The sequence below is a fragment of the Drosophila sulfurigaster genome, chromosome 2L (genome assembly GCF_023558435.1).
Source record: "Drosophila sulfurigaster albostrigata strain 15112-1811.04 chromosome 2L, ASM2355843v2, whole genome shotgun sequence".
Classification (NCBI taxonomy): domain Eukaryota; kingdom Metazoa; phylum Arthropoda; class Insecta; order Diptera; family Drosophilidae; genus Drosophila; species Drosophila sulfurigaster.
Window position 1 is genome coordinate 8,435,842 of NC_084881.1, and position 23,836 is coordinate 8,459,677.

The 23,836-nt window shown below is 36.6% G+C and overlaps 1 protein-coding gene across 2 annotated transcripts in view; it reads left to right on the forward strand.

The window, feature by feature from the left end:
• The window catches only part of LOC133847400 (dual specificity tyrosine-phosphorylation-regulated kinase 2), a 60,806-nt gene that overhangs the window by 14,378 nt on the left and 22,592 nt on the right, over window positions 1–23,836 (forward strand). The window contains exon 3 of one of the 2 annotated variants that reach the window (XM_062282413.1): window positions 5,762–5,807. The exons of the other annotated variant lie outside the window; for it this stretch is intronic. The gene's annotated coding sequence lies outside the window, so the exon portion shown is untranslated. The remainder of the gene's footprint in view (window positions 1–5,761; window positions 5,808–23,836) is intronic. 2 annotated transcript variants of the gene reach the window in all.

The window sequence follows — 23,836 nt, forward strand, 5'->3', positions numbered from 1 at the left end:
TATGATTTGCATGCGTCGCAATTTGTGCAGCAATAAATTGTCCCATTGATAGCGTCCGACATGTTCCATATGTAGGCGTAAATATGTCTGTACACATATGTAGAAAATATAAATAGCCGGTGTGCCAGAAATATAAATATTTATACATATATCGTATTATTTCAGTGTAACTTGGTGATAATAATGAACTGCGGTTTTCAACAAATTCACAATTAGTTGAATTGCGTATGAAAATTCTTCGAATTGTATGATGTAAATTTAGTTTAAAACTAGAAATAAAGCTACTGTTGAGTGTGCTCGACTGTGAGATACTCGCTAACCATTTTGAATTCGAGCAAAACAGTGCGGTATTATTCTGAAATTATACCAAATTATTAAACTGAACAAAATAGTAAAATATACCAAATATACAGCGGTTTATTATTCATAAATTATACCAAATTAATATACCAAAATACTAAAATATAACAAATAGTATATTTGGTATATATACATTGAGGAATTCTCAAAATACGCCAAATTATTATACCGAAAATATACTGAAATATACAAAACGGTATATTTGGTATATGCATCTTGGTAAAAATCTACCAAATTACTATGCCGAAGAATACTGAAATATAACGAATGTTATATTTGGTATATTGGTATAGTACTACATTCAAAATATACTAGATTGTCATCCAAAGCAGCTAAGAGATAACTTCTTCTGCCTTTCGAAGACACAAAGCTGCGTGCACAAAGCTATAACACCCTTCTACCCTATGGGAAGCGACTATAAAAACAAGGTTTAATTATATAAATATATATATATATAATGTTATAAATATACAATACAATAAAGCTTCTGTTCTCAGAGTGATTATGAGAATTCAGACGATATAAATTACATTTTGCATTCAATTTACAATTGCGCATTTGAAACCCAATCGAATGTGATAAGATTTACTTTTCAACAAAGACCTCAAATGTGTGTACAAACCTTGTTGTGCGGCACATCATTTCACATTTCCACACATATTGCAAATCGAAATCGATTTCGAATTACGTATATTACCGAGTAGAAAACTGTAAAAGGAAACAAAACAATTCCGAGTCGAGGCGAGTGACGAGTGTCGCGTGAAAGTCAACCTTGTGTGTGGGCAAAAGTAGGAAGACATTGAACATAGCTGATAAATAAATCACAGTGGAGACACAGAGAAAGAGAGAGAGAGAGGAGAGGACAGAGAAATGTTAGCATAAAATGTGTTTAACACACAAAACTAGATACTTTTCATGCTCGCCGCAAATGTTCAGATAAAAACAATAATAAAAAAAAGAGTCAAACGCCAAACACAAATAAAAAGGAAACAGCTGAAACCCATATAAAAGAAACGCAATTTAAGCTTATCTTAGATTTCGCGCTTTGTTTTTATTTCTACTTGCAAATCTTTGCTTGCCATGTCAAGTTTGTTGCGCCGTCTGTCTCTGTGCAAGGTTATTGCACACGAGAAACGCTCATTAAAAAAATAAACCAAAACTTAAACCGAAAAAGAATTATATTTTTTTAGAAATGGCAACAAACAAACAAAAACATGCGATAATTAAATATTTACCTGCTCGATGGAGTCGGTCAGCAACAAAGAGCAAAGCTGCCAAACGAAGTGAAGCTGGCAAATAACACTTGAAATATCAGGTATAAGAAAAAGTACATAAATGAGCTCATATAATATTATTATATACTATATAAAATATATATAAAATACAAAAGAGGATTTCTAAAGAATGAATTTCAAATAGTTTGCTAAATTTTTGGGTGCGTTTGATATTGCTATCGTAACCATCGATAATGTCTAAGTTTTGATAGTGTTTTTGTTGCGTTTACAATCTGCGATCATTAGACCGCACCCCTTATCAGGTAACTGGTTGGGTAACAACTTCCGTAAATGCCTGTGGCCAATGCACAGTGATCAAGATTTATCACAAATTGTAACTACGCACACAACAGTCAAGTGCAGTCCATAACTCATTTCTTTTGTTCGTTACGGTCTACTGTCGCCTGAACAATCACGCAAAATGACAGCACAACTTGTCGTGGCCACAATATATGCCATACTTTGCATACTAAGCACTTGCCAACGACGACAACAAAGCAAAGACATCGTCTTGGCATTTCAATTTGCATTTACAAAGTGTGATCAACATTGAAAATGCATCTCAAGATGCAAATAACTGTTCGCGTCTTTATAGGAGTAGATCAAAATATTTTATTATCCAAATGTATATGGATGTAACTGGGATGGAAAAAGTGCGGAAATTGTTTGTTAACGAGTGTAAGTTATAATAATATGCAAAAAGAAGTTTTACTCGCTACCCATTTTCAATAAAAGTAAATTAGCGGTATCATTGTTTGAATATAATTAATATACCAAAAAATACTGAAATACCAAAAGTTTATTTGGTGTACCGATATATTGCAACAACAAATATACCACAGAGAAGAAAATATGTATACTAGATTCACACAAAAAGCAATTAAGATCCGTCAGCTGCAGCCGTATCCTCATATAAAATGATATCTTTGATATCTGCTAAGTTTTTTATTTCATTGGAACGATAAATGTGAAACAAAAGGCTCTTAACTCAATATGCATATAAGAAAAATTTCTTTGAAAAATCGTTTGTGTTTTGACAACTTTGTGACAACTTTTTGGCAAGCTGAAAATCTAAATTTATAATGCAAAATTCATTAATAATCTTGTTAGTTGGCATGGTATATCACTTTCAAAGTTGGGACTATCTCAAGCGTGCGCTCCATTATTAACTTGTTCGCTTTTGTGTGTTTCGCAACACTATAAAGAGTTTATTCTCTTTTGTGCAAAGTGTGATACCCACAACATCTTCTTTGCTTCGCTTGCTCAACTCAATTCAACTCAACTTAGCTTAGCTCAACTCGTTTACAACCCACACAGAGACAGCCCAAGCTCACATGACACACATACCAGTAGTTTTTTGGCACGCCCCCTTCATCTAGACAATTTACAAGAGCGCCCACAAAATGTATTATCATGTAAAACTTTTGTGCAACAATGCGACAAACAAACAAAAGCAGAAAACTCGCTGAGGCTACTGTGCAGCTGGCAGCAAGTGATTTCCACTCTTTTGCGTTGAACAATTTGTTCTAGTTGATAATTTATTTGAATATTTTGCTTAATTATAGCAGAACAAAAAACAAAAGAAACAACAAAAGTTTTCGATATCGCTGCAGTTGTGTGAATGTATCTGTGAGATACAAAACTGGTCAAGTGGTTTTTGTGGCATGGCATTGAGTCGAGCTAATCACAGACAAAACAACTCGAATGCAATGTTGGCTATACAAATTTAAAATCAAGCTCAAAGAGACTCTCGACAGGAGATGAAAAATGATTGTCGCTAATTAGACCCCCTTCTCAAAACTGGACAAGAAGAATACAACCCATGCTGGGTTCTAACTTAACTACTATTAAGGCATAAGACAAATGATATGCTTAACATTGAACCGCACCGAACTGACTCAACTAAGGTTAAGGCTGGCAACCATTTAATGCCCGATGACGACCACTTAAAGTCGATTAACTGAATGTTCGCTCCGCTTCGCTTGGGCGAAGGAATTGGGTTTTGTTGTCTGTTGTCTGTTGTCTGTTCATTCTATAATTCTTAATTTCTGGTTCTATACATCATTTCATCTCTACATACGAATATTGCGTCTTCTTTATGCTTTGCTTGCCTCGGTTCTTTTCAATACACAGAGGAGAATCATGATGCCGCCAGCGTCTCGAATCAAAACGTGCATAAATTTCTATGCCCCTCGGCTCCTCCTCCCTTGAGCTCTGTCTGCCTCGTGTTTCAAACAGTAGCGGCATCCATTAATCAAAGAGCAGGCCATCGGTTTTTTGTGTACTCCCATTACCTATTGTGCCAGTCCAAGCTTGCGTATTAGTTACACTTTAGCAGGAGTCCAAGACCAAGGGAGGGATGGGAGGGAGTTAGGGAGCCATCAAACTCGAAACTCATTGAAAGTGCCCCACGGGTTATTACGAGTACTTGGTCTGAGTTATGTGGATGCATAGAAGTTGTCCGAACGTGCTAAGCTGAGCTCCAATCGAGTTGGGTTGGGCTGGGTTGAGTGTGGCTTGACTTAGACTGGGTTGGGTTGGGTCAAGGTAAGCCTCCAGTTGATCTCATCATCAGAACCGCAGACAGCAGGCAGCAGACGCAGCGTCTTTTAAGTGGAATGGGAGTGTCATTTTTTTCTTGTCTTTTTGTTTGTATTTGGTATCAGACAGTGACAGACAAGGCCAAGGATTTGGATTAAGTCAGCTCACATACATCTATCAAAGCCACTGAATTTATGCATGAAAAATCAGTGTCATTTTCCCTTTTTTTTGCGTAATTTCGTAATCAACATTTACACTTTTTCTCTCACAACGAATCCTTTTTCTTATGAGGCTGAATAAATTTTGTTGGCTTTGCGATGCATCGCTGACTTGCCAGAAAAAATAACAGCAAGACTCGCTTCGGATTATTTGGTATTCTACTCTTTTTTTTGCGTTGGCAAATTTATGCAAATTTGTATTTATTTAATAAACACGCAAAGTGCGTGTCATCAGTTGGGGCAAAAGCTCTCCTGAGGGGCCAACGAACGGTGGCAAGGACAACCCAAGAGTCGGTCTGTTTATTGGCAATTTGTTGTAACTATTGTGGTTAACTACAGACGTCACTAACGAACTTGGCGTCTATTCATAAATTGCCCTCATCATCGAGCACTTAGCGAACTTTTAGTACTTTATCCAGATGTGAGAAAAAGGTTGGCGAAATTGATTTAATTTAAAAAGGCATGAGGGAAACTTTGCAAATAAAATGCTAGAAAGTTAAACGCAGGCAAATGAATAAATATAAATATGAATATTTTTGTATCTTTATCTTTAACGCATTCATTATAACTTAGTTTGGAAACAAACTTATGGCAACTGACAATCCTTTAAGTGCTTTTTGTTTCATATTCGCTGCTTTGATAAGTTTTAAAGTTGACAAAACTTTGTTGGAGCCGCAGTGCGTACTTTGAGTCCTTTTTTACTGAGTTGTCTGTGGTGGTTACCTGCTGTTCTCTCTATGGACTATCAATTATAAAAGATACTGCGCAACTAAGCATGAAATTAGCTGCGTGCAGCAGACAGTTCTCCACCCATACACAATCCCAATGAGAAGTAACCCTGACTTTCATGTCATGTTTTGTTTTACTCATTACATGGCCATTGTCATCATTGTAGTTGTCGTTGTTGGTAGTCACAGTCGATAACATTTCATATTATCATTTCTCTTGCTTTATTAATTTATGCATTTCTGTTGATTGCCTGCGAGCGTCGTTACAGTTGACAAGTTTTGCTTACCTTCTCTCAGAGAGCAATACATAGAATAGATACTTATTGTGTGTCTGTATAGGCAGGTTTTATTATGCGAGTACTTCTCATACGACGTTTATAATGAGTTGTAATGGTTTCTGGTTTCATTCATTTACGACGTTGATTAATTTCAAGAGCCCCTGACAGTTGTCTGATTGTTGTTACAACTAACTAACTAACTTGATGCCAGACATATTTCATATTTATATGGATAAACACTAATATTTTGCGTATCTTTTCTTTATGTTTTTTTCCTTTCTTGTTGTTGCAATGTAACTTTGTCTGACATTTATCTAACGCTCGTTTGTGTTTTTCTTGTTTCTTGTTTTTTTTTTTCGCAGACATCAGACATCACGGCAATTGCGCAAGTAAAATTTCTGTGTAAAGGTGAGTTCAACTTTCAGCAAACGTATTTTTTTTTTTTTTGGTTTCTTTTTGTGCACAGGCAAAATATGGAAACGGGCAAGAAAAACTCTATAAGCAATATTTAATAATTAATTAAAGACGTTTGGAGGCGTATCGAATGGCAGATTCTTATGCAAGAGTCTTTTTGCTTGTGTTCATGTCAAGGGGTGAAAAGTTCGTTGACTTGGCGAACTTGAGGAGACTTAATCAAATTAACTGTCGAAATACATATGATATATGATCGGACAGAATATGATGGGTTTTAAACCTATTGCATAACTTCTTTTTTGTCTTATTATATTTTAAAGAAATATTAGTTATAAGAAAACATATTTGTCATGCATTAGATGCGCATCTTAAGTTAGACAAAGTCCGAATTCGAAACTCTTTTTCATTCTACAACTATCTTGATTTAAATTCGTAAACATCTAGACCATAAGTTTGAGCTTATCTGAATGTAATCAGTTTACTGCTCCACTGACCCACTGACTTCACAGCCTGAGCACCATAATTGATAGCAGCGACAATGTTGCAATGCGTCCTCAACTTGCACCCACAGCAAAAAGTTGCATCGTAAATTCTTTCATAAATACCGACAAAAGATAAACAAATTTCAATGCATAATGCATTACGAATGTGATTGACAGTTGGACCGACTGTTTATCAGTGTATTGACTTTAGATATTGTTGTTGCATGTGTGAGTCAATATTCAGACAGTTGCTGTCCCAGTTGCAAGGGAGCAACTCCCTAATCAGCCATAAACGGAGTTCGGCAATGCATGAGAATGAGAATGAGAATGTAGGAGACAGGCGCAGAGTGGTTTGGTTTGGTTCATTCAACTTGCCTGCGAGGCTTACTCGACGACGGACAGAAGCTGCTTGCTTTGGCATGCTAAAAGTGTAATGCACTTGACAACGACGACAAGAGTGCTTCCTGTATGATAAATACTCCGGGTACTCCAATATGTGTCAAGTTATTGTTTGCCATTCGCCTGTTCGCCGTTTGCAACTTCACAGATACTTTTCTATGGCTGCCCCTTGCTGCAACTACAGTTGCCACATGGCTGTTGTTGTCATTGAGCCGGGCTTTTGTTTGGCTTAACTACGACGCTGCTGATGCGCCGATGCTGTGGCATTGTTCGCATTTCCAACAGCATCCAAACTGAGGAAAAACTTTTCATATTCATGCATAAGCTTTTATTATATTTTTTTTGTTTTGCTTTTTTTCTAATTAAAACTTTTTTGCATTACTCACAATACGAAGCTTTATTGCTCACCCACTGTGCACAGCGTTTTCCCTTCCCTTTCCCCCAACCCCAACCCCAAATAGACACATTGGCCTGGCTTATTAGTTTAGCGAATTTTCCACTTTGCGCCGCCTTATTGGTCTTGAAACAATCCGATAAGCGCCTAGAAAACTCTTGACACCCGCAGCGTATAGCATATTGACATTTATTTTGGGGGAAATAGAAAGAGAGACCGAATGAAGCGACGATAACTCGACCTATAGCCCAACCAGATGGGCCCTCTTAACTGACATGTTTTCATATTCTTTCTCCACACTCGAGTTCGTTTCGTTTCGTTTTTATTATTTTACCCAATTCGCGTGCGTAGCTTGTCAAGAATTTCAATGAGTTCGTTTCCCTTTCGGTAGTCGGTTGGTGGTCGTGGTCGTGGTCGGTTTAGATTGTCAGGTTCCAGTTGCTGTTTAGAACCAAAACAAGCGGCCACAAAATGTTTAAAGCAGAACCTGTTGAATTATTAGTGCGGTGACTCAAAAGAAATAGTTGAACAATGGGCAAAAAATGAAAGAACATGTCTCTAAAATGAATAAGCCAGCTTAGAGTTGTTTAGTAGCGACAGAGACTGGAAAATTTATTTATAAATCATTTTTAAACTGGAAGTTCAACAAATTTATAGTTTTTGTTGTTAAGTTTGACAGTATTATTATTATGAAAGATTTTAATTACCTCGGTATTATTAAAGAAGTACATTTTGATTAATAATTATAGAACATTACTAAGGATTTTAAAGCTATTTATCACAGAGTATCTTAAATACCCAATTATCACCTATAATATATAAGTATATGTTAGCTCTATCAGTATTTTAAACATTTATTTAAATGCTGATGCATTAATTCAAGTCTGTTATCAACCCATTGTCACCTTCGATCGCTGACTCAAAACAACATTTGGCATTCCCCCAGAAAAAAAAAGAAAAAAATCGATTGCCAAATCGAAGCACACAATAAAACATAATAAAATATCTAAAAAGATGAAGCAGATGAGAAAAAGAGCTGACAAAATAAAAGAGTTTCCACATATGGCTAATTGTTATTTAGTGTGATTGGAATAGAAGGCAAGACACCTGTGCAGCTTGTCCACTGAATAAGCAAGTACTTAACTTGAAATTATCGTTTTTTCTTTCTTTGGCTGCATGCATCGATTACGTCACATTCAACAATGTGAACAATCATCGCACTGTGGTATGTGGCATGTGGAAAGTTGTTGACATTTTATGGTTCAAGTTGGGGCGTCCCTTTTTCGCTTGGGTCCATCGAATGCACAAATGCACATATTGTAATTGGATACATCAAACAAAACAAAAAAACGAACACTGGGAAAAAGTTTTACGAGCCAATTACATGCAACACTGGGCAGCAAGAACTTATCGCATTCATCACATGCAAAGCTCGCATCATGTAAATTGTTAGCAGCGCTTCTTATAAGTCCAAGACGAACTCAGCCAGCGTCTATCATTAAACTGTCGTAAATCACAAGTAATTGACATTATACAATGACCATGCGGCAAAATAGACGGACAAACAGATAGATAGATAGAGAGACAGGCAAATAAGCAACAATTACCTTCAAGTTAGAAAAGTTTTATTTTTTCTTCTTCAAATGCACGTAGCAACAATTAAGCTAAAGATATCACATAAGAGCAGTATAATGATGCCTGTGCGAGCGTAACATTTGGTTTAAAGTCAGGTGGAGAACTATCGATATTCTGCACAATCGATAGTATTTGATTGTTGGCCATTAACCAATCGTTTAGCTTGGTCATCGATAGTGTTTTTACTTGAAATGCAGTTTTGCCTTCAGTTTGCAAACATCTGAATACCCAAAATAAAAGAATTCGCTCAAGAGTCTATAGTACCGATAGTATCGATAGTACCGATAGTATTTTCAAGAAAGTATTTCAAGAAAATAGCAGAATGTTTTAATATAAATAATGCATTGAAAAACCATTTAATTTTTGTATATACATTTATTATGATATATCTTTAATTTAAGCAATACTTTTGATTGAAATTGTTTTAAATAAATACTGTATTCAAAAATGTCTTCAAGACTTTTTACACTACTAAAACAGTATTCCTATTTAAGAGTCTGCAAACTGCAGATAGCTTGGGCATTCATTCAAACCGTTCGACATATGTGGGACTGCTCGACTATTTGGCATAGATACTATGAATACAAATACCAATGTGAATGCGAATACGAATACGAATACGAGTACGCGTATCTTGAGATTGCGAATGCTCACAACTGAAATTCACAATTAAAATGCAGCGAAACAATGGATGTATGTCTGTGTATTCTTAGACTGACACACAAAACAAAAGACTGGCAGCAGGCAGATTGCACTTCTCTCCCTCTCCCACTCCCTCTTCCTCACCAGAAACCCCTTCTCCACCCATTGGGGTTGCCTTTCAACATGTTAGAATAGACGACATCTTTATCGCCGTCTTTGTCTGAGAGATTACGAAATGCAAACCAAACGGCGTGGCGTCTGTGAATGTGCCCCACGTAATTTTATATAGAATCGCCAAGACACTTCATTTATGTTGACTAACGGATCCAAGGGACTGTGTGGGCAGGCGGGGAGAAAGGGGGAATCTTATTGCATACATATTATATATAAATAAACGACAGCAAAAAAAAAAACACGTAATCGTAAGTGTTAGCTAATAGCGACAGATGACGCTGCAAAGCCACTGAAGGTCTGCCAAGGTGGTCAAGGTTTTGATAAAATATATTGTATATCCCATAAATATTTAGTCAAGCTTATCAGATATGAATAACGTGGATAAATCTCAATTTCAATGCATAAATTATTATATAAATATATCAATCACACTTTGCTGTCAATTCATTCGGTGTATTGTTTGCACATTGAACAGGAAATCGCAAATTGATATTCAAATACAAAGTCAAAACATATTCAAAGTTAACGCCATATGCGCTGACAAGAACTCCAAAGAAGAAAAAACACGCAAATTTGTTGAACCATCATCGAAACGGGGCGTTGACTCTCTCAACGAGGCATTGGCTGATGTGAATTTTGTTTTGGTAAATTTTAATCGTATCATAGAAGCATTATGACGCTGCAGAAGAATTTTCGTTGTTCAGCAAATACAAAGGTTGCGATTGTGCTCTGACTTTAATATGATTAAGGTATTACGAAGAACGTTGAGTTCCATTCACAAGGGGGTTTTCCCGAGCCCATAAAGAATATATATTGTTGGTCAGCTGCAACAGTCGAATCGAAATAGCTACTCCTCGTTATACCAAATATAGCTTTTGGTATATTTTAGTATTTCTTCGGTATACAAATTTTGTATTGTACCACATTTGAGTATATTAGTTTAGTATATTTTAACTTAATTGATACTTTCCTAACAAAACTTCTATTCGCTTTAAAATTGTTTTCAAAACTCCATCAACTATCTTACTTTAATTTTAGTATTTCTTCGGTATATTAATTTTGTATAATACCGCATTTTAGTATATTAGTTTAGTATACATATTTCAACTTAATTAACACTCTCCCAACAAAACTTGGATTCATTTTTAAATGATTAGTAGTGCTCGTATCTTTTCTAAACTCCATCAACTATCTTACTTTAATTGACAAGAATTGCTAGTCATAGATTGTCAGTCATTAGTTCATTCACACCATGCTGAGCACATGTTCTTTTCATTTATCCAAGCTGTAACATCAATTGCATGCCACTCTTCATCTATCCGCAAGTCAAGTAGTAAATTTTCAACTAATTTGTCAAATGTGTCATAAAAAATGTTTAAGAGACGCTGAAAACATCTCGCAACATATAAAAACATGTAGGTCAAATATCGGCCACACACACGCACACACATGCACTCGGGACAAACTCTGTTAAAGCAGGAAAACATCCGACAATTGACAAAACTCTAAAACATCAACAACAACAACAACAAAAAGCAAAGTGCAGAACCCCCGAAAAAAACTAAAAAGAAAAAAAAACTAATTGCATTTCCTGTAGAGGGTAGACATAATTCCATTTGAAAAAGTCATAAATTAACAAAACAACTTCCGATAGAAAAACAAAACAAAACAAACCGAATGAAGCACGAAGCACAGCATAGAACAGAACACCACAGCACAGCACAGCAGCAACAAAAACAATAACAACGAGAAGTTGTCAAAGGGTCGACAACACAATAACAAAAACAACTACAACTGCAACTTGCATAGATGCAAAGTGACGGCTCCCTTCCAATTGGACTCTGTGCACTCTATTGGAATGCCCTGGAATGACGGCACCGCGCAGTAGGGAGTGTCGGGTTGGTGGTGCGGCGGAGGCGGAGGCAGCGGCGGTTTGTCAGAGAGCCGTTAAAGCGTGACGCGTTTGGAGTGGAGCCACTTAACCGCTCTATATGCAGTCGAAAACTCCAACTCCCATCTCCGTCTCCAGCTGTGGCTGACCGCCTGCCACATATTTCATAGACTAGAGGGGTCCAGAGAATAGACTAGAATCTCTCCCATTCTTAATACCAGGGAATGTTAATTAGTTTTCCTGCTTGTGCTGTGGTATTCTTTATGTTTGCCTGCCTCTTTTTAATGTTTATGCTCAATGTGCAATGAAATTTCTCCACAGTCAGCCCATGTCATACATTTTTGTTAGTTTTTTGTTTTGTTGCGCTTTTTTTTTTGCGACGCCATTAAAAGTAAACCGTGTTTTACGAGTATTACGCCTTCAGGCACTAATCAACGACATCAAATTATGTTTCCACAAAATTTTCAAATGGTTTTTCAGTTAAAAATGCATAAAAAATACATATTCGCGGGACATTTTAATTGGCAAGTCAGAGACAAGAACATTAGAACTTTCATCTTTTGAAACTGAGAATTTGTTGAATTTTCAAATTTGGAAATACTTATGTGAAAAAAGTTAACAAATAATTGATATGCACAAACTTTGGAAATTTTATAAACTTAGAAATAAATACTATTCTGCAATATTTCTTCATTAATAGAAATACCTTAAGGCATGATCGATTCAAATACAATAATTTTAGCTATGAAATAGCTCAATACAATTTTTTCAATTGCGTCAGAACAGCATGCGAATTATTTTTCGAGATATCTCTTTAATCTTACGCTGATCATAATATTCATATCTGGAATTGGTTTGCTTCTTAAATACGTGAATATTGTATTGTATATATCGATGATTTTGTTATGCTTTTAACTCTGAGGCACGTGGCAAATAGAATTTGCCAACAAAATAAATTCAATGCGCCAAGTTTTCATTATACAATCCTTAATTGCGTGTGTGAGTGTGAGTGTGTTGCGTGTTTGAGCTCGTGTGTGTGTGTGTGCCATATTGCAGCCTTTTCAGTTAACATTGTTTTATTTTGGCTAAAAATAAAAATCAAACATTTACGTGCTGATTAAGCAGCGTAAACTATGCGAGGAATTGGCGCGTGAAAGATTTCGTTTGATTTCATTTTCGGGGAGGAATGCCAGGAAGAGTGTGCTGGGGGCTGGGGACTTGGATGTGGATGTGGATGATGTCGATGTCGATGTGAACCAAAAGAGAGGAGCGAGTACCATTTGGGACGAGAGTGGAAACAACTCAATAGTCAGACAATTGGAAAGCAGGCAGAGTCGAAGAAGCGTTAATTAGACGCAAGATATGAGCAAAGTGAAGATGTTCGACAGACGTTGTGTTTTTTTTTTTGCAATTTCACTGAGAAAACAAAGCAAATTATAAGCGCGATTTGGTACGGCAAACCCCCTCGCCTCCTTCTCCATCTTCACCCTCTCTCCACAATGAGTAACACTCTAGAGACGATACTCTCGATATCGATTTCACTCGCAAGAGGGGGAAAAAAAACATGAAAAAATAAAACTCACGCTTGTAAAACTCGTTCGCGCATGCGCTTTTCATTTTCAGTTCGCAATGACAATTCGGCCGCCAGGGGGCGCCACTGCATACCAATACTAGGCGATACAACGAACAACAACTGTTCCCATTTGCCGTTCTAGTTGCTATCTGTCTGCTCCCCTGAACGATCTTTCATTATATATTGAGCACACACACAGACACACACACTTACAGACAACGTTCAACGAAAAATCTCATAAATTCTTTCGGGGGCAATTGCCGCCGAATGCCGAGTTCCTTTCTCTTTGGTGCCCACCTCAGTCGACCTGGCTAACATAACTTGGTCACTGGGTCGGCCTCGGACCACGTCTGGCACACTCGATCTCGATGATCTTGAGCCACGATCTGTTCTTCTTCTCTTGCTTCTCGACTATTTGACTATTTATTTACTTATGCATCACCAGCCAACAGGTAGCAATCGAACAACAACAACAACAACTACAAAAAAAGGGAAAACTTTTTGGCCACAAAACTTTGTTTATCAATTGCTCTTGAGATGGCCAAAAAAGAATCCACATGTGGCTGCATTTTATGTGCTTTTTTCGATTCGAAGAATTATAATTAAGAAGCGTAAGTGGCAGATTGAGAAATTCGGCGAAATTAGTCAATTTACGAAATCGATGAAAGGCGAATTAATTAAAGAGAATCAGAAGTATCTCCCAAAATCGATTCACTTCAATATATACGTAGGTAATGAGTAATAGAATGTTCATACTCTTGAAAATGCAAATTTATCGGTTTTAACCAAAAGCAACTTAATCTATGAGGAGTTTAAAATGTTTACCAAAAACTAAACTGTATAAGTAGTATGCAAATATATTCGACGTTTGTGCCACCGTTTTTTTGTTGTCTCTGTTAAACTTCGTGTCGTCGAAAGGTCCGGCAAACATTTCGTATCCAATTGACATTTGAAATTTAAATCGTTTTTTGGTCGGATCTCATAAATTACCATTGAAATCAACAACCCCGAACGACCTACAAAAACCATAACAGATCGTAGGCAGCAGACCGCAGACCTTTCGCTCGATTTGCCCACAGCCTGAAGACTCGAAAGAGACTCACAAGACTGAAAATTATGCATGGCTCGATAAGATGCGAGACTCTCCTCTCGAGAGAGTCTATAATCAAGCGGGCAGCGAAATTTATCGTAGGTCAGAGCCAATAGACAACAAAAATTGACAGCGAGCCAAATGAAACTGGATAACGATTACGATTACGCTTACGATGATGATGATGATGATGATGACGATGATAAGGAGAAGGGGATGAAGAAATTGTTAGAGACGCGACAAAAGCTTTGCACTGATTGCCAATAGAAAGAAGCAACAACAACTATACACAAATTGCCCCTGGCCAAGTAAAGTGCGCCTCCTACTTGACTGGAGACTCGGCTGCTGCTCCACTATGATTAAGCAGCGCCTCCAAGAGGCTATCGAAGCTGCTGATGTGGATGTGGATGTCGATGTCGATGTCGATGTCGTAGCCTCGTTGTCGAGGTGCTGGTCAATGGTCAGTGGCCAACGGCCAACGGCAGACAACAGCAAAAAGTTGATTACGCTGTCCAACAAAGCCGTTGCTGCTGCAGGCAGTTGTTAAATCAAAAGCACCCAGTTTTAACTTTTTTCCAATACCCTTTCCATTGAGTGAATGGGGTATGCACTACGCTCTATTGTGTTGAACGAGTGTAATCAATATTTATATTCATATGTTTCATATATTGTTAATCAAGTGGAATTTCAAAATTGTGAGTGAGAGTCTTAACTTAATTTACAATTCTTTCTCCAATTTACAATTTCTTCAAAGATTAAATTGTGCAAAAGTACGCGGTATCTTTCGGTCGTTGCTTTTGTGCAACTGCAAAACTACACTATCTTTCTTCTTTATCAACTGTCATCTTGTTTTGTTTTCTCGTTTTCGCTGCTCTCTATTATATATTAAAAGCTGATTTTGTTGTTGTTATGACTATGAAAATTGAATAGCCAATTGATAGGAAATTGGGTGAAATTTTCAAAGAGAGTTCGACGTGTTTCTCATATTGTCTGCCGAACTGGATATGGAGCTGCATTTGCTTGATTGGTTCGATGGTTCGTTGACTGCTTAACTGATGCAACTGCAAGCCGTAATTAATGCACATGATATTGGAACTCTATGTGGTTATGATGTAAGTTGGCAACTTGACTGATGGACACCGTAAATTAATAATTGATTAGGTATCAAGCAGCGCAACAATACATCAATCAGAGTTATGTGTCTATGGGAAATGGGCGTGGCTGTCAAATGAAAGAAAAGTGAAAATTACATTACAAATGGGAAAAACGGCATTGCCATCGTCAATCGGATAACGGATAACATATGTATGTATATGTGTTATTCAGGGGAATCAATTTGAATGCAAACTGTGTGAGACACTCTTTGGCAATCTGTAAGATACTTTCTGCACACAACGAAGTGGAATTGATGCAAAGAAATTGCAGAATATTTTTGCGAATTTAAAAAAAACAACACAAAATCACTAAAAACAATAAAGAAAGCTACAGTCGAGTGTGCTCGACAACTATTCCAAAAATATATACTAAAATATACCAAAAGCTATATTTGGTACAATTTTTTGACGTATTGCCAATGACAATCGGATAAAGGATTACGGATAACATTATTCTGGGTAAATCAATTTGAATGCGAATTGTGCGAGGCACTCTTTGGCAATCTGTAAGATACTTTCTGCACACGACAATCGGCGACAGCTGTCAACGCAAGTCGGACAGAAAACATACAAATTTATTGCGTGCCACCGAAACAAACAAAACAAAAATAACAAACGAAGGAAAATGACAAAATGAAAAACTAAACTGAATGCAAAAAGCGAACAAGTTAAGAGTATTAATAGCCACAACGACCCTGGCTGCCCTTAAAATGCCGGCAGTGCGCTCTGTTTAGCCCGGTTAAGAGATTGTGAGGTGTGTGTGTGTGTGTGTGTGTGTGTGTGTGTGTGTGTGTGTGTGTGTAAGTTATGCGGCCAGACACAAAAGACAGACGCCCAGACAAACTGTCAGCCAGAAGCCAGAAAGACAAGGCAGGAGGCAGGCAATCGGAAGTTGGAAATTGCGGACAATCAATAGAATTCGTCTACGAAAAGTGTCAAGCGGGAGATGTTGACTTGAAGGAAGTGATATTTAAAAAAGTTCCTGAACAGAAATAGTTTTTAGTTGGGGAAATAGGTCAAAGAGTTTGAATTCGAATTACAAATTTTCCTTTACTAACTTGTATTTCTTTTCATTTCAGGTAAATATTCAATGTAAAATGCCAGTATTGTGATTCATCTAATGAAGCGTATGTATTACAAATACTAGTTTAAGTGCTTAGCTGTTGTTAGACAATTTCTAGGGTCAAGCCTAACGTTGACCTCAGCGACTTCTCGAATTGCTCGTGCATAAAAAAACCATAAGAAGCCAACCAAAAATTCAACCTACAAGTTTTTAATTAAAAAGCCAGCCACAAGCAGAACCCGTAAACATTTTCCAACTCTTTATTTTTTTTGTTTCTCAACTTATTCTGCTTTCTGCCTCATATTCTTGTGAGCATTAATTAACAACTTCCTCTTGAAGTGTGTGTTCTGTGCTGTGGCTTTTATTGCCATGCGAATGATAATAATTATGATTATTATGATTTATTCTTTCGTCTGTATGCAACGCACATTTGACCCAAATCATCAAAAGCTGACAACACTGACCCATTTTAAAGGCAACCCCAAATTTGTATACTCGTCGTACTTCTTGATGTTGCCAAAAACCAAAATTAACAAGAGGCAGAGAAAGAAGAAAAACGTGTGGATAACATAAACACAACGAAAATCATGCGAAATTTATGCAAAAAACAAAACCGAATGGAAAATTTTAGCGTAGCAGAGAGGAATGAAGGAAGTTCTTTTTGGTATTCACCAAAATGTTTACAAAGAAACATGTGTGGCATAAAAAATGGATTAATACTCAATTGTTCAACAAGTTAAAACCAATTAAGTATACAATTAGCTGGGCATTGTAAATAATTATTAATTCTAGTAAAAATGTTTGGGCTATACAAAAAATGTGTAAACTTTGAAATATAAACATTTTTACTACATAAGGTAGCAAAGCTTTATAGCTAGTATTAATAAATGTAAATTTGAATTTTCTTGAAAATTCGACAATTTTATAATGCTTAAAAAGCAGGTTGCTTGAATTTTATTTAGTTGTGCCCTCTAACTAGTATTTGCCGTCATATTTTCGCTGTTAAAACTATTAAAAAAATCTGGAAATCTGTTGTCTTAGCAACTTTTCCTTTGGCCAAATTGCTGCTAGTCAAATAATATGTCTCTTTAATTAGGCAGGCTCCAAAACAAGTGAAAGTGCCAGCGCAATGCACATCATGTCAAAAAATATGTATGCGCATACTTACAGCAAAACGTTGTGCAGCGTTGCGTATGCGTAATATTTTAGTTTTATGCTTGGTATTTGTTAGAGTGAAAACTGTTTACCGAATATTTTTGATGATATGAAATTTGTCATAGATAGAGTTTTAATTACGCTTTGCGTGCATTTATTGGTGCATAGTCGTTAAATGGCAAATCCTTGAGGCGATCGGAGTTGATCGTAAATTGCGGTTAAACCAAGTTTGGTGCGCAAAGAAGCGACAACGAACTCAAGTGCATTAACCTTAACAATCAGCATTTAAGTGCTCGCAACAGCAACAACAACAACAAGGAGGCATGCGTATTTGGCGACAACAACAACGAGAAGAGTAACAGAGACAGTCAGAGCCATGGCCACAAGGAGAGTAACAACAACTTGTTGTTGGCTTGGACCATGATCTTCACAGAAACCTGCAACACTTGAAGGCAACCTCCGCAGTCGCATATGAAAGAAGCTGCAACATCAGCATCTGCAGCCATAGCCGCAACAGCAATGTTTTTAAAAGCCAGTTTAGCAAGTTTCAACTTCAATACAAAGTCCAGACTCTTTACTTTGCGGTCAAAACGTGTTAGGGTTTATCTGTCTTGGCTTTGATTCCAACTCTCAAACACCCAAACAGCAAACGGCAAACGACACGACAATGTTGTGCCTCAGTTCCGCGGCTGCCCAATTACCTTTTTCTTTTTTTATTGTTGTTGTTGTAGTTGTTGCCAGTTGCTGTTGTTGCCACAAAAAGAGTCCGACTGCAGTTTGGTGCCCACACGATTCCATTTAGTAATTCATTAATATCATTTCCAAGTTGCATAAAATGGTCTCTTAAAGCGTTAACAGACAGCCTATTTGACCATTTTGTATTTGCGCTCTTTTGTCTTGTTCAAAAGCAACTTCCACTTTCAGTTGACTTTTCGTGCTTTCTTATGGAAATTCATGTGACATTTTTATTTACGATTTTCGTCTTTTGCGCCTCTATGTCGGCATTTGCTTTTAGATTGTCCATAACAAAAACTGGGCTGCACAGACGGCTCGAGGGGGGAGAAACACTCGACGAGAGATGGCTGACAGTTTGTCTGCAGTTTGCTCCACAGCGGATATATGGCCTGTCTCTATCGTTTAAAGTTAAAGCGTGTAGTTTTGCATCTATGAATCTTATATGAATGTCAACTTGACTATAAGATTTGATTTGTATTTGAGTGTGAGATTTTCACTTGTTCAAAGCAAGTGAACTGGATTGGATGTAAAGCAATTGAAGAATAGCTAATTTCCATTTAAATAAATGGTATGAAACAAGAAACTAAACAGAAAATGTTTGCAAATTAGAAATATAAATCTGGGTAAAAATATGTTATGTTAATTTAGAAAATATACTACAATAGAAAAGTTCCAAATTAAATTGTCATTTTGCAATGCTAAACCAAAAAAGTAATACGTAAGAAAAGAAGCTCGTCAAAATTACCAACAATACTAAAATATACCGAAGCCAATGTTTGATATTGCATTCAACATATACTAAGGACTACAAAATATACCAGATTGTCGGCCAAAGTATATAAGATCTGTTTGCAGTATGCGTTTTTTATCATACAAAAGTTTTTCTTACATAACTTCTACAATTTGTATCTGATCGCAAACAAATTTTCAGGAATTTTAAATATGATATATTATTTATTATCTTATTTATTATGTTTCACCCTAGATTTAAAATTACGCTTGCTATTCGATTTTTTCGATTTGTCACTGTGATATTCAGTGCCTGTTGTATTTGCTACCATTTAATTGACATAATAGTTGAACTTTATAGAATTATTGATTGTCACGAAACGTTCAATCTGTTCAATAAAACTTTTATAATTGCTATCAAAGTTAATTTTGCAAGTTGTTGATTAAACTCGACAGCTGCTTGACTTGGTGGAAACATCTCACTAAATTACAATTTACAATTCGCTAAATGGAAATCGAGTTTAGTTTTAATTACAAATTTGACATTACGAGTACTTTCGAGTATTGCATGTCTAATTGCTTTGCGCTTCGTGGGGTTTTTAGATTTGAGCTTTTTTATACGTACTTTTTCATGATTATTGCCAATTTATTGTTTGTTTTGCCTGAAGAGATGCGATAAATGTGTTCAATTTCAATTTCAATTTGTGTATTGTGTATTGTCGGTGCTTAAGAAAATTACCAGCAAACCAAAAATTTCAAATCGAATTTTCGCAATTTTGCAATTCGCTGAGTTGGCAACATACTTGCAAACAAATAAAAAAAATAACTCGAAAATGAGTAAGACGAGTGAATGGGATTTGTTACGGCCTTGACTAAGTTGTGTCTAACGTTTACGTTTACAATAGATCTAAAGGGGGATGGGTGCGGAAAGTGCAGCTGAAGTATTACGTCAGTATGCATAGGTAAAGTTCAGTCCATAAAGATAACAAATTGGGTCAATATTTTCTTAAATAATCTTCCCATAAAAATCACTGTTGGGGTAAACAAAGAAATTTGCTTGTTCTGACCCTGCCCAGCCTCAATGCAGGAAAAATTGGGCCAATTTAAAAAGACAAAGCCTACAAAAATCAAACATCGGTTGAGCCATATAAATATGATGGCATAAAAATCACAATAAAAAACATTTTTAATGGCGCAAATATTTATCAAAAGCACAACTCAAGGGAACATAAAATTGTATTTTTCGCTTTTTATTTCGCTCTGAAGATTCCTTTTGTTGTCTTCGCTTCAGATTTTAGCAAGGCTGTGTAATAAAACACTTGTCCAACCTGAAATGCAGCCAAAATCCAACAATGTTTTGCAGTATATATATGGTATATGCTTTTTTAGCCACTTGAGAAGCAGCTTTTTAGGTGCTTGCCAAATGGATTTTTGTGTTTTTAGTTAACGTTTTTGATGCTGCCAAATGCAATGGAGGATGGTTTTGGGGTCTGGGGTTTGGGGTTTGGGCTTTATGCATCGAGTGCACAGTGAATGGGTTTTGCGTGGTTTGCAATTTGTGGTTTCTGCTTTAGATGTTGATGTTGGCTGGTGGTGGCACTCAAAGCTCCTGCTGTTTCAGCTGCTGCCTTTGCCTTTGCCGGGTGGTTGGTGGGTAATCGATGCGTTTTTGTGGGAGTGAGAAATGTCGATGAAGCTGCAACTTGAGCCAAAGTTTGGTTTATGCCTGCAATTTAGCAAAGCAATTTGTAACTGTGCTTTGCAGCGACTGTCAGGTGATGTAAATTTTTGCAAAACTGTTGAGTAACATCCAAAAACTAAAATGCTTACTTCTCCACAGTTAAATCGTGTTCAACGACTAAGCAAGGTCGTCACTTTAAATTAGTTTATTTCTTCAGGCAATTTATTTATGCTGCAATTAATAACAACGTCAATGGTTATGTTTGTTACCTCATAAATCCACTTGTAAACACGCTTAGATCATAAAGAATTTCATACAAAATTATAGTACATATTTCATTCGAATATCATAAATGTTAGATCTACCAGTTCATGAGAAATGATCATCACACCTCAAAACCCTGTTGTTATAAAACGGATAGAAAGTTCGCTGAACTTGTAAAGATTTTGCAACCTGATATATAAAGTTTCCATATTTAAAGATCAAAACACAAGCTGTGAAAATTAGCAATTAATAGTAATAACCAAATATGAAGACACCGAGACATCAACATATTATCAATTGATATGTTGAGCTGATCGCACAGTATGACATCGAAAAAACGTATCAAAATATAAAAATAAAAAAATTTACATAATAAATGAATTCGGATCTCTTCTTTTTATTCTCTTTTTTTGTGGGTGCCTGCTGAGCTCACGAAATTAGAACATCAAACATTTAAAATGCTATCATAATGGCAATAAAGAAATTGGGCAACATCAAAACGATCTGTGGCTTATGATAAACAATTTATGGAGAGCTCTTATTAGAAATAGAGATCACGATGAACGTTGATGCGGGGTCCACTTGATAATTTCATTAGAAAATATATATTTTGCGCAACCTCTAATTAGTTTCATATATTATTCAAATGGCGAAAAGACAACAAAATTCGGCATTCACATGTCAAGTGACTCGCTGGTGACCCAATTTCTGACAGCATTCTATCAATTTTCCGCAACCAAAATAAAACTCACGACATCGAAGAAATCCGAGAAATAAGAGCTTCCCCACAATGTTAAATTTAAATATCCGAATTCGGGATACTCTTACAGAATTGTGGAAGTTGAAAATCGTAGAACAACAGTGATTGTCATACTAAACATTTAATTTAGTCATTATTCCCTAACTGTATGGAAGTGTATGGAAACAACCCACAGTCTGAGTTTATTCTGTGTTTTAGGTCGTCGCTTTCTCCGTGCCCAAAAAGAATCGTGTATATATAGTACTCGCATATAAAAATAGTAAATATTGTGTAAAAATACCATTTTGATTTATAATTTCCCAATCAATTTTGTTCAAGGCAATCGTGGGGCATTCGTCTTTTTCTGTATATATTCTATTGTTCTTTTGAGACTAGCAGTATTCCTTTGTTGTTGTTCTTATTGCTTTTGCTGTTGTATCGTATCGAAATCGAAAGCAATTTCACTTTGCCGCCTAATTGTCAAAAAACTGACAAACAACTGTCAGTCAATCAGCTGTCAATTGGGTGCGCCTGCGGTTTCAGACTTACAGAATCGTTACTGCGAACGATGCATGAAGTGGAAATCAAGTGGGAATCGAGGCAAAGGGAAACTAGCAACAGGCAAGCAAAAAACACATGGAATGTAAGTTGAGTCGAGTAACTAATCGACCACAAACCGGCGCTACAAAACGCAGCTTGTGGGCATCATCTTTAGGCATATCAATTACACACGTACAGGGATTGATCAATCATGGTTGAGAGAGTGTGGCAAGTGCTGAGAGTAAAGAACAGAAGCGCAAAGATTTAGCTTTCAAATTGTATTCAGTTTTCAGTTCGCTTCCCTCCCATTTTTTTACCGACTTTCCAACTTCCCCAATTATTCAATTTAATAAGCGTTCTCTGCTCAACCTTGACGTTCATTAACCCACAAGCGCCTCAAGTTCAATCACAAGCAGCAACAGCAAAAAAAAAACCAAGCAGAAAAAATATCAACTAATCAAAATGTCACACTTTCCATGCCCGAAAAAATCTGCTGACAGCTGACAAACAAAAAGAAAACAAAACCAAAAAAGCCAGCTACAACAACCAACATATCAAGCAACTATTAATAAAAAGTGAGAATGCTGCAGCTGCCAAAGCAACACGACTAATAAAATACCCATTAGTTACCATTCGCAATATGATTTATATAATCGAAAATCGGTCTCGCAACTCTGATGTATCTCTGTAACAACTATTTGAGCATAGGGTATAGAAAATCAGATGCCAAGCATGGGACGATTCGCTTTACAATGAGCCATGGAATATGCTGGCAATTGTTGGCCATAGAGATGGAGCAGCAGAGGAAAGCGGAAAGATGCTCGACGCTCAGATTACAGCGGACAAACGACAGACGACAACAACGACAACGACGACGGCCACGGCGACAATTGCCTCAACTTTGGCGTTAATGAACATGAGCACACTTTAGCGAGCAGCACTCCCCGTATGGGCAGAGACCAGACTCAGTGACAGACAAGCGGACAGAGGGACAAAGAGACGGGCGCAGTTTGTGGCGGCATAATGAATTGATGTGAGGAGGATGTTGGGAGGCTGCGGCGGGTTAGGCTGCGAAATAAATAAACTGAACAAAAAGCATTTTAACACATAATAATATGAAAATAATTGAAGCAATTATTGCTACTGTGTGAGTGTGTATGTGTGTGCGTATCTCGAACTTGAAGAGGCACGATCAACGCAATTAGCGTAGTTATAGTTTCTTTATGATACCCCTATGATTGCGACAATTGTTGTTTGAAGATCACAGAGTTCGGTTTGCCGAAGTGTGAGCTCAGTTTGAAGTCGGAGTGAGAGGAAGATGTCGCAGACTTTTCGATTCATCGATTATAAACAAAAGAAGTACTCATTTTCAATTAAAGCAAAACATTGTGGTATTACTATTAAAAATATGAAAAATTAATATACTAAAAAATACATAAATATACCGAAGACTATATTTAGTAGACCGATATATTGTACAATATAATTCTGAAAATATACCAAATTAATATTCTGAAAAATACAAAAATTTACCAAAGACTATATTTGGTACACCGAGATACTCTCTCATTAAAAATGTGAACAAAATACCAAATAAATATACTAGAAACTAAAAATGTACCAAAGGATTTATTAGGTCCAAATATACTGTGTAGTATAATTCTGAAAATATCCCAAATTATG